Genomic DNA, 8195 nt, shown 5'->3' on the forward strand with positions numbered 1-8195 from the left:
TTGTACCCATTGTATGGTCTGCAATTCCAGGAGGAATGAAGAAGATGAAACATTCACTCATGTGGCACATAATGGTCTCAGAAAAGTTAGTAGGTTACTTTGCAATGCGTATTGACTGCGACTTGTAACCAAGAGCTTTCCAATAATGGGCAGTAGTGCATGCTACCTGTAATATTCTCACAGAATATATGTGCTGGGTTATGCTACTCATAGGGATATAGCTTACTTTCAGTTCCCTTGATTCACTCAGTCACAATAATTGTTTAAATTGTCTGTTCTCCTGTCAGCACCGCTCCCTATTCAGAGTAATGGTTGGTGTGCACTTTCCCTGTAAAATTTTGTCTCCACCTTACTCACATGTCCATGCTGCACAGCTCCTCTGAGCTAGCCTGATACTGGCAGTATCCTGAACTCAGGAAATGACATGGTCCCCAAGCTGGAGTCTGGTATTAAATGGATACTGTACATGGCTGGTGTGCGATATTACAGAAGCTGATTCATTAGGTCACGTTACAAAAAGGAGTAGAGATTGGGGCAGAAGGAGAAGTAATTCTGACTTGGGGTGTGTTTAATGGGTAAAGAAATGAAAGCTGTTGTGTTCCCAAATACTACTTTTGCAATAATGAGAACCGCAAACTAGCAACATTGTGACCTGAGGAACTCAGGTGCCCAAGGAGTCTCGGTGTAACAGAACTTCAGGAGTCATGAGAGCAAATAATCCCTTTATGCGTGATGCCTTTAATTTAAAAATAACTGAGAGAAATGTTGAGTGTATCGTGTTGCGTTTTGGCTCTTAATTTCTGGCATGAATTCAAATCTAGCCCATCATGATAGAAAAGCAGTCTCTACATATTGCCTGTGGGTCTGCCATGTGGAATGCATGTCGCCTGACTTAACCTGCTTCTTGGCAGATGTCTGCTCCGGTGTACTAGGGCTAATTTGCCATCTTATCCTGGGGCTCAATGTTTAGAGTTGAGGCTGAACGTTTTCTCACTAACTTTGTTTAGCAGCCTTTCTGTAGCCAGTCAGTCATTATTGTCTGTGCAGTAAGAGAAATGAAGTCCACATGCCAAATTCAGCATCTGATGCCATCGTGGCCAAACTGTGACCTAAACTTCATATACAGTGCCAGCCTTTGCCCCACAACAAACAGCTTGGAAAACTGACCTAAAATCGCCTATTTGAGTAAGAGAGCTCCAAATGTCTACCAACCTTTGTGTCTTAAGTTTTTTTTTAAAAGAAACAGTTTTCATTTCTGAAAGATCTGGTTTTAATTTTAAGACCGTGACCCTCAGTCCTAAAACCATAGCAATGATATGGCACAGAAGGGGGCTATTTGGCTAATCTTGTTCATGCCAATACCAAGGCACCCAGATCCCCCCCCTTTCTAATCCCAGCTTCTTGCATATGACCCATAGCCCTGCAGCTTACAGCACTTAAGGTACAGATCCAAGTACTTTTAAGAAGAGTTTAGGGTCTCTGCATCCAGCACCAACTCGGGCAGCAAATATCAGACACCCGACCCCTCTGTGTAAAAATGAATGTTTTTTCCCTCCGGTCCCCTCTAATCCTTCTGCCACTTTGCTTGAATCCATGACCCCTGGTTTTTGAACATTCTGCCAAGGGGAACCGGTTTCTCCAGTCTACTCTTTCTCCACCCCTTCACAATTTTGTACATCTCAATCATGTCATCTCACGGCCTTCTCTGTTTGAAGGAAAATGACCCCAACCCTCCAATCCCTCTTTGTAACTACAATTCTCCACTCTTGGCAACATTCTAGTAAACCTCCTCTGCACTCCCTCCAGAGCAATTTCATCTTACCTTTAATATGGTGACCAGACCTGCACACAGTACTCCAGTTGTGACTTCACCACTGTCTTATACAGTTGTATCATCATTATGTCCCTACTTTTGTATTCTGTACCTCTCCCAATGAAGAAGAGTGTTCTTTCTTTACGGTTTTATCTACTTTCGCTGCTACCTTTAGGGACCTGTGAACTTTCATGCCAAGATCTCTCACTTCATCTACCACTCTCAGTATATTCCCATTTATTGTGTACTCCCTTTTACTGATTGAGCTCCCTAATTGCACTGCCTCACACTTATCAGAGTTAAACTCCATCTGCTATTTTTCTGCCCACTCCCATCTATATCATTTTGGAGCTTAGAGTTATCTTCTAGACTATCCAGTACACAGTCAACTTTTCTGTTGTCTGAATTTCCCAATTGTGCGCCCCCTACAATCAAGTCCAAATGGTTAATGTATAAAACCAGCAGCCGAGATCCCAATACAAAGCCACTTGAAACAGCTTTCCATTTATAGCTATTCAACAGTTTTCTGTTACTAAGGCCAACCTAGCATCTTAAAATCCATGTGGACAGCATCTACTGAACTGTCCTCATCAATCTTCCTTGTCACTTCCTCAAAGAATTTAATCAAATTTGTTAGGCATGACCTTTTCTTAACTAAGCCATTCTAACTATCCCTGACTAGTCCATGCCTTTCTAAGTGACAGTTTATCCGAGGTTTCAGGATTTATTTGAACAATTTGCCCATCACCAAAGTAAGATTAGCTGTCCTGTAATTGTTTTGCATTTCCCTTTTAAACAACAGAATCACATTTGCATTCCTCTAACCTTCTGGCACATCACCTGCTTAGTGAAGATTGGAAAATAATCCTCAGCATCTGCTATTTCCTCCCTCACCACCTTCCACATCCTGGGAAACGAGCCATCAGGCCCTTTCAACTTATCCACTTGCAAGGGTTCTACCTCTAACACTTTCTCTCTCGATATGATCATTTTTGTCTAATATTTCACATTGCTCCTCTTGGATTATTGTATCCACATTAACCCTGTCCTTTGTGAATACGGAAACACAAAATTTATTTAAAATTCTTCATATACTGTCTGCAACTTCACACAAGTTCCCTTCTTCATCTCTGATAGGTTCCAAGTTTTCCTTAGGTATTTTACCAGTATACAATAGTTATGGATTTTCCTTAATCTTGTTTGCTAATATTTCTTCATGCCATCTCTTTTGATTTCCTTATTGTTTTCATTTGATAATTTGTTTAAAAAAGTTTTCCTGGATGCAGTACATGAATTTTCACCCTCAATGCACCTTATACTACTTGAAACCCAGTTGATATTACCTCTTATTACTGTCCTCTATTCTTACAGGCGAGAATTGGGCCTAGATATGTACTTATTTACAGTCTGTAGTATACTGCTAACAGTGTGACTGCTTTTTTTATTCCTGAACTCAACCCATAAAGCCTCATTTGTTAACCCGTTTCCTATATCATCCCTTCTCACAACTGTAAATGATTCTTTAGCCAATATAGCTCATTTTGCTGTAATGTGTGTTTTGTTAACACTAATTCACTGTAATGCAATTGACGAATTGGCGACGCTGTTTCTAAAGTGCAAACTTTTAAAACGTGTATTGGCTGTAATGCGATTATATCAGCAACTCTTTAAGTGCTGTTTCAAAAGTGTGATTTTTTTTATATATAATGTGGGATTGCACAAGAACACAACTGCATGATAGAAGAACGACCTGTACTGCTAGCCCTCCTCCTTTTTGATCACCCACTCTATCATGCCTGAAAGCTCTACATCCAGAGATATTGAGCTGCCAATTCTGCCCGCCCTTTTCGCCAGGTTTCTGTAAAAGCAGTGACATGGTGTTGTCCTTTGTTTATCTATGCTAAAGGAGAAAGCATCTGAGACAACAACAACCCCAGGATGAAGTCTCCCGGCAAGCGAGGAGCAGATCCCAGGCTTAATCCCCAGTCCACACTTACGGGCTGAGTCGAGGCTCCAGGTTTATGGCTAGGTCTGGGCACCTGGCTGCAGAGGTGGAAACGGCAGCAAGTTTGGTCCCAACGTAGGACCCTGCGGCCCTGATGGCTGCATCAGCGATGTTGGCTCAACATGAACTCGTGCGGGGTTGCTGGCACAAGGAAAGATGGCGTCAGAGAGTGGGGACTCTTTTTGTTCCAGTGTTGGCAGTGTGGCAAAGTGCGATTGCAGGTGTGTAGTCTGTTTTGCAGCAGGGACTCGAGGCATCGTGCTGGAGCATCGCTCCTTCATCAGTGGCACTCCGAAAGCTAGTGTGCTTCCAATTAAACCTGTTGGACTATAACCTGGTGTTGTGTGATTTTTAACTTTATACACTGCAGTCCAACGCCGGCATCTCTAAAACATGTCAACCATCCCAACACCACCTCCCCGCCCCAACAGGCAGTGGTGAGTTTGAAATTAGAAAATATAATCTGAATGAACAAAAGAGATGAATTTAGCAGTACAAGTTTTGAACAGGTTGCAGTCTGAAGTCCTCAGATTTATTTACATAAACCTTTGAAGACAACTGAACAAGTCAAGTAGGCAATTAAAAGGCATATGGAATTCTTGGCTTTATTACAAGATGTTTAGGATAGAAATTGTTATGCTCAATGTTTTAAAAATAAATTCTGGTATATCAAATTCAATTCTGGATGTCTCACTTCAGAGAGGATACCTTTGAAAGGGAGCAGAGGAGATTTACTTGAATGGTACTAGAGGGAAGGGGAGTTAGAAGTTCAAGTTCCACCATGGCAACTGGTAGAATTGAAATGAAAGACAATCTGGAATTATCATCTCAATTATCAGCAGTTGCCTCACTTTGCCTCGTCAATGCTGTAACTCTGTACAAATTTGTTTGTGCTCCACCTAGCTCCAGTAAACTGGAGAATATGAGGTTGTTTTCTTTAGAGTCGAGAATGTGAAGATATTTGATCAAAATGTTCAAAATCTATGAAGGGGTTTTGACAGAGTAAATAAGAGAAACTGTTTCCAGTGGGTCAGTTAATAGAGAACATGAACTGAAGGTGATTGGCAGAAAGACCCAAGGTGGCGAATTGGTCTGATTTGGGCCATTCAGTCTGAAAAGGTGAAGAAAGCAGATTGTATATTAACATTGAGAAAGAATTGGGTACTTGAAGGGGAACGGTTACAAGAACAGGGGATTGTAACTCATAGAATAGATCTTTCAAAGAGCCAGCAAAGCTGTGATGAGCTGAATAACCTCCAAAATCATCCCTCGGTTCTATTGGAATTTAGAAGCTGGAGTAATCTTGAGAAATCCCAGCCCCACATCCACTCCATCAGCAATTCCACCTAGCCCCGTCTCTGAGATATTGCCTACCTCTGGCCTTCTCGCAACCCATCTACTGTTAAGAGGCAACTATATCACTGCGGATGTGGAGACACTTGTAGGCCAGATCAAGTGAGAACATCCGATTTCCTTCCCTAAAGGATATTAGTGAACCGGATGAGTTTTTACAACAAGTAATGATAGTTGTCATGGTCACCATTACTGAAACTAGCTTTGTATTTCAGATTTGCTGTTTGAATTTAAATTCTACCAGACACCATGGTGTGATGTGAACCCATCACTCCAGAACAGAAATATTGGTCTCTGAATTAGTTATAAAACAGAAGGAGCTGGAGTTTCAGCAGGTCTGACAACATCTGTAGAGCAAGAGAAATTGAGTTAATGTTCTGTTCCTGATTTAGTTCTTCATAACTGCAGTGCTTCTGAGTTTCTAAGAAACTTTCTCTTTTTGTTTCAGACACCTGCAGTATCTTACTTTTATTCCTTGATGTGCTAGAGTCATAGAGTCACACAAGATGGTCCAACTGATCCAACTAGATCACTGGCTGATTTGATTGGAATCATGGAGTAATTTCATTGGGATCACTGGCTGATTTCCTTGTTTCTAAACCATGCATTGAGGGAATGCTGTGAAAGTCCAGAGAGAGTAAAAGCAGTAATATATACAGACCAGGTCATTGTAATCAACATTCTCTGTCATTTTAAAACACTGTTCAGAATGCAGATACTAAAGAATAATGACATTCCACAAACAGCTGAAGCTGTATAGTAAGCTAGAAATTAAGACAAAAGATGATAGGAGATATAGGGGCAAGTAAGGCACAGCAGAGGAAAGGGGTGGGAAAGTGAGGAGGTTTGAGTGGTAAAGTGAGGAACTGAAGGGAGGGCAGTAGAAGATGAGGCATGGAGAAATGGATGGAGTGCTGAATTCAGGGCAGAGTATGAGGGAAAGGAAGAAGGAAGTCAGAGAGGAGATGAGGGAGATGGCAGGGATCAGAGTGTGCAGTGGGAACAGGAGATTGGTGGAGGACTAGAAATGGCAGGAGATGAAACATAGCAGTGTGGGAATCACCCAACACCACCAGGTAGAGACTGTTGGTGCTCCATGTGGGTTGGAAGAAGGGGCATGCCGATACTCACTCCAGACACTGTGACCAGATAATGCAGCCCTGTATCATAGAGAAAAGAGGTAGGGGAGCATGGCAGGACCCTGCAGACCTAGGGGAGGGGGGGGGGGGGGGGGGAGACTTCACCACATTACAGGGAGCCCTGTGGTACATCCTGTGCTCCTCCAGACTGGGTGCAGTGGCTTTGCAGGAGGGGCAGGGTGTTCAGCACCAAGGGTTGGGTGGAAGGTATGTCTCGGCAGGACACAATTCCTAATGCTTTTCGTTGGGCACCTGAGAGTGCCCTTGATCATGAGCATTACCATACTGTCCCCTCACTAATTCTGTCACCTCCACCAGCCCCAGAACCTTGGGTCTTTATATTTGCAAAATCCTAGCATCCTGCACCTTCCCAACTTTTTTTTTTCATTGCTTTTCCTCATCCATTTTAACACCTTGTCCTTTAGCTCTATCAAAAGTTTGTCTGATGTGTGAATTGTTTTACATTATAAAAATGAGTGTGATTTGTAATGTTAGCCATTCAATAGGATTGTGGCTAATCTGTACGTTTGACCCCATCCGCCCACCTTGATTAAAGAAAGCTCCCCCTGAAAATTCCTGAAATTTTCGATTGACCTTTAGGCTCAGCAGCTTGAGGTGAGACTCGGGTGAGTTCCTTATTTCCAGGATGTAGAGTTGCTTCCTGTCACCCTGATTCCTGGGATGAAGGGTTTGCTTTCTGAGGCAATGTTGACCAGGTTGAGCCTTCACTCTTTGGAGTTTTAAGGAATGAGAGGTGATCTTATAGAAACATACGGAAGGTTCTGAGAGGACTATACACTATGGATCCCTGGATCACGTTCTTCCCCCATGGGAGAGTGTCAAATAGGGAAAACATGATGAGGAGAAATTTCTTCCCTGGGAGGTATCCGCTCTTTAGAATTCTCTACCACAGAGAGCAGTGGAGGTTGAATCATTGAATATATTCAAAGCTAAATTAGATTTCGATTTTATTGTCGCATCTATTCAAGTCCATTAGTACTGTGGAAAGTGTCTAAAGTTGCCACACACAGGGCCATCTTTCAAGGGTACCTAGATGCAAAAAACTGAGGTACAATATAGTAAAAGAAACTAAGTTAAAAACTAAAGCACTACAGACCTTCATAGACTTTGTAAAATAAAAATAAAGAAATTAGATAATAGTTAACATGAAAGTCCTTCTTAATATAAACATTTTTGATGGACAAGGGAGTTGAGGGTTAAGGAGGAGCTGACTGGAAAGTGAAATAAGGTCATAATCAGATCACCCATGATCATATTGAATGACTGAGCAGGCTTGAAGGGCCGAATGGCCTATTCCCTCTTTCCTATGATCTTGCAGCATCGATCCTGAACAGTCTATTTTTAAATTTCTGCCTCATTTTCCTTTCCAATGCTGTCCACTGGAAGAAACTAATTTCCATCTGTATTGGCTACTTCAAATACAACTAACACCTCCATTCTGAAGAAAAGTCATATTGGACACGAAACATTCTCTTTGTTTCCTCTCTCCATAGATGCTGCCAGATCTGCTGAGTTTCTCCAGCACTTTGTCTTTTTAATTTCAGATCTCCAGTCTCTGCAGTATTTTACTTTCATCAACACCTGGATATGATCATCCATAATCTCCTTCACACACGGTGTAGTCTCTACAGTATAACTGAATTGGTGATGATTTGACGGTCACAGTAACTGCTTCCTTTAGTGACAGTTCCAGTCTAATGTGTTGCTCATCTCTCTCTCTCTCTCTCTCTTTCGCTGCTCCATGCAAACTAAGGGATTGTTTGCACACCAGGAGGGTGCACTGTTGAACAAACAAGAATTTCCCCAGCACTGCTGATACTTCCTTGCAGGCCGACACTTCCTCACAGTCTGTTTGTGCGTGCAA

This window comes from Chiloscyllium punctatum, chromosome 6, assembly GCF_047496795.1.
Source record: "Chiloscyllium punctatum isolate Juve2018m chromosome 6, sChiPun1.3, whole genome shotgun sequence".
In the NCBI taxonomy this organism is placed as follows: Eukaryota; Metazoa; Chordata; class Chondrichthyes; order Orectolobiformes; family Hemiscylliidae; genus Chiloscyllium; species Chiloscyllium punctatum.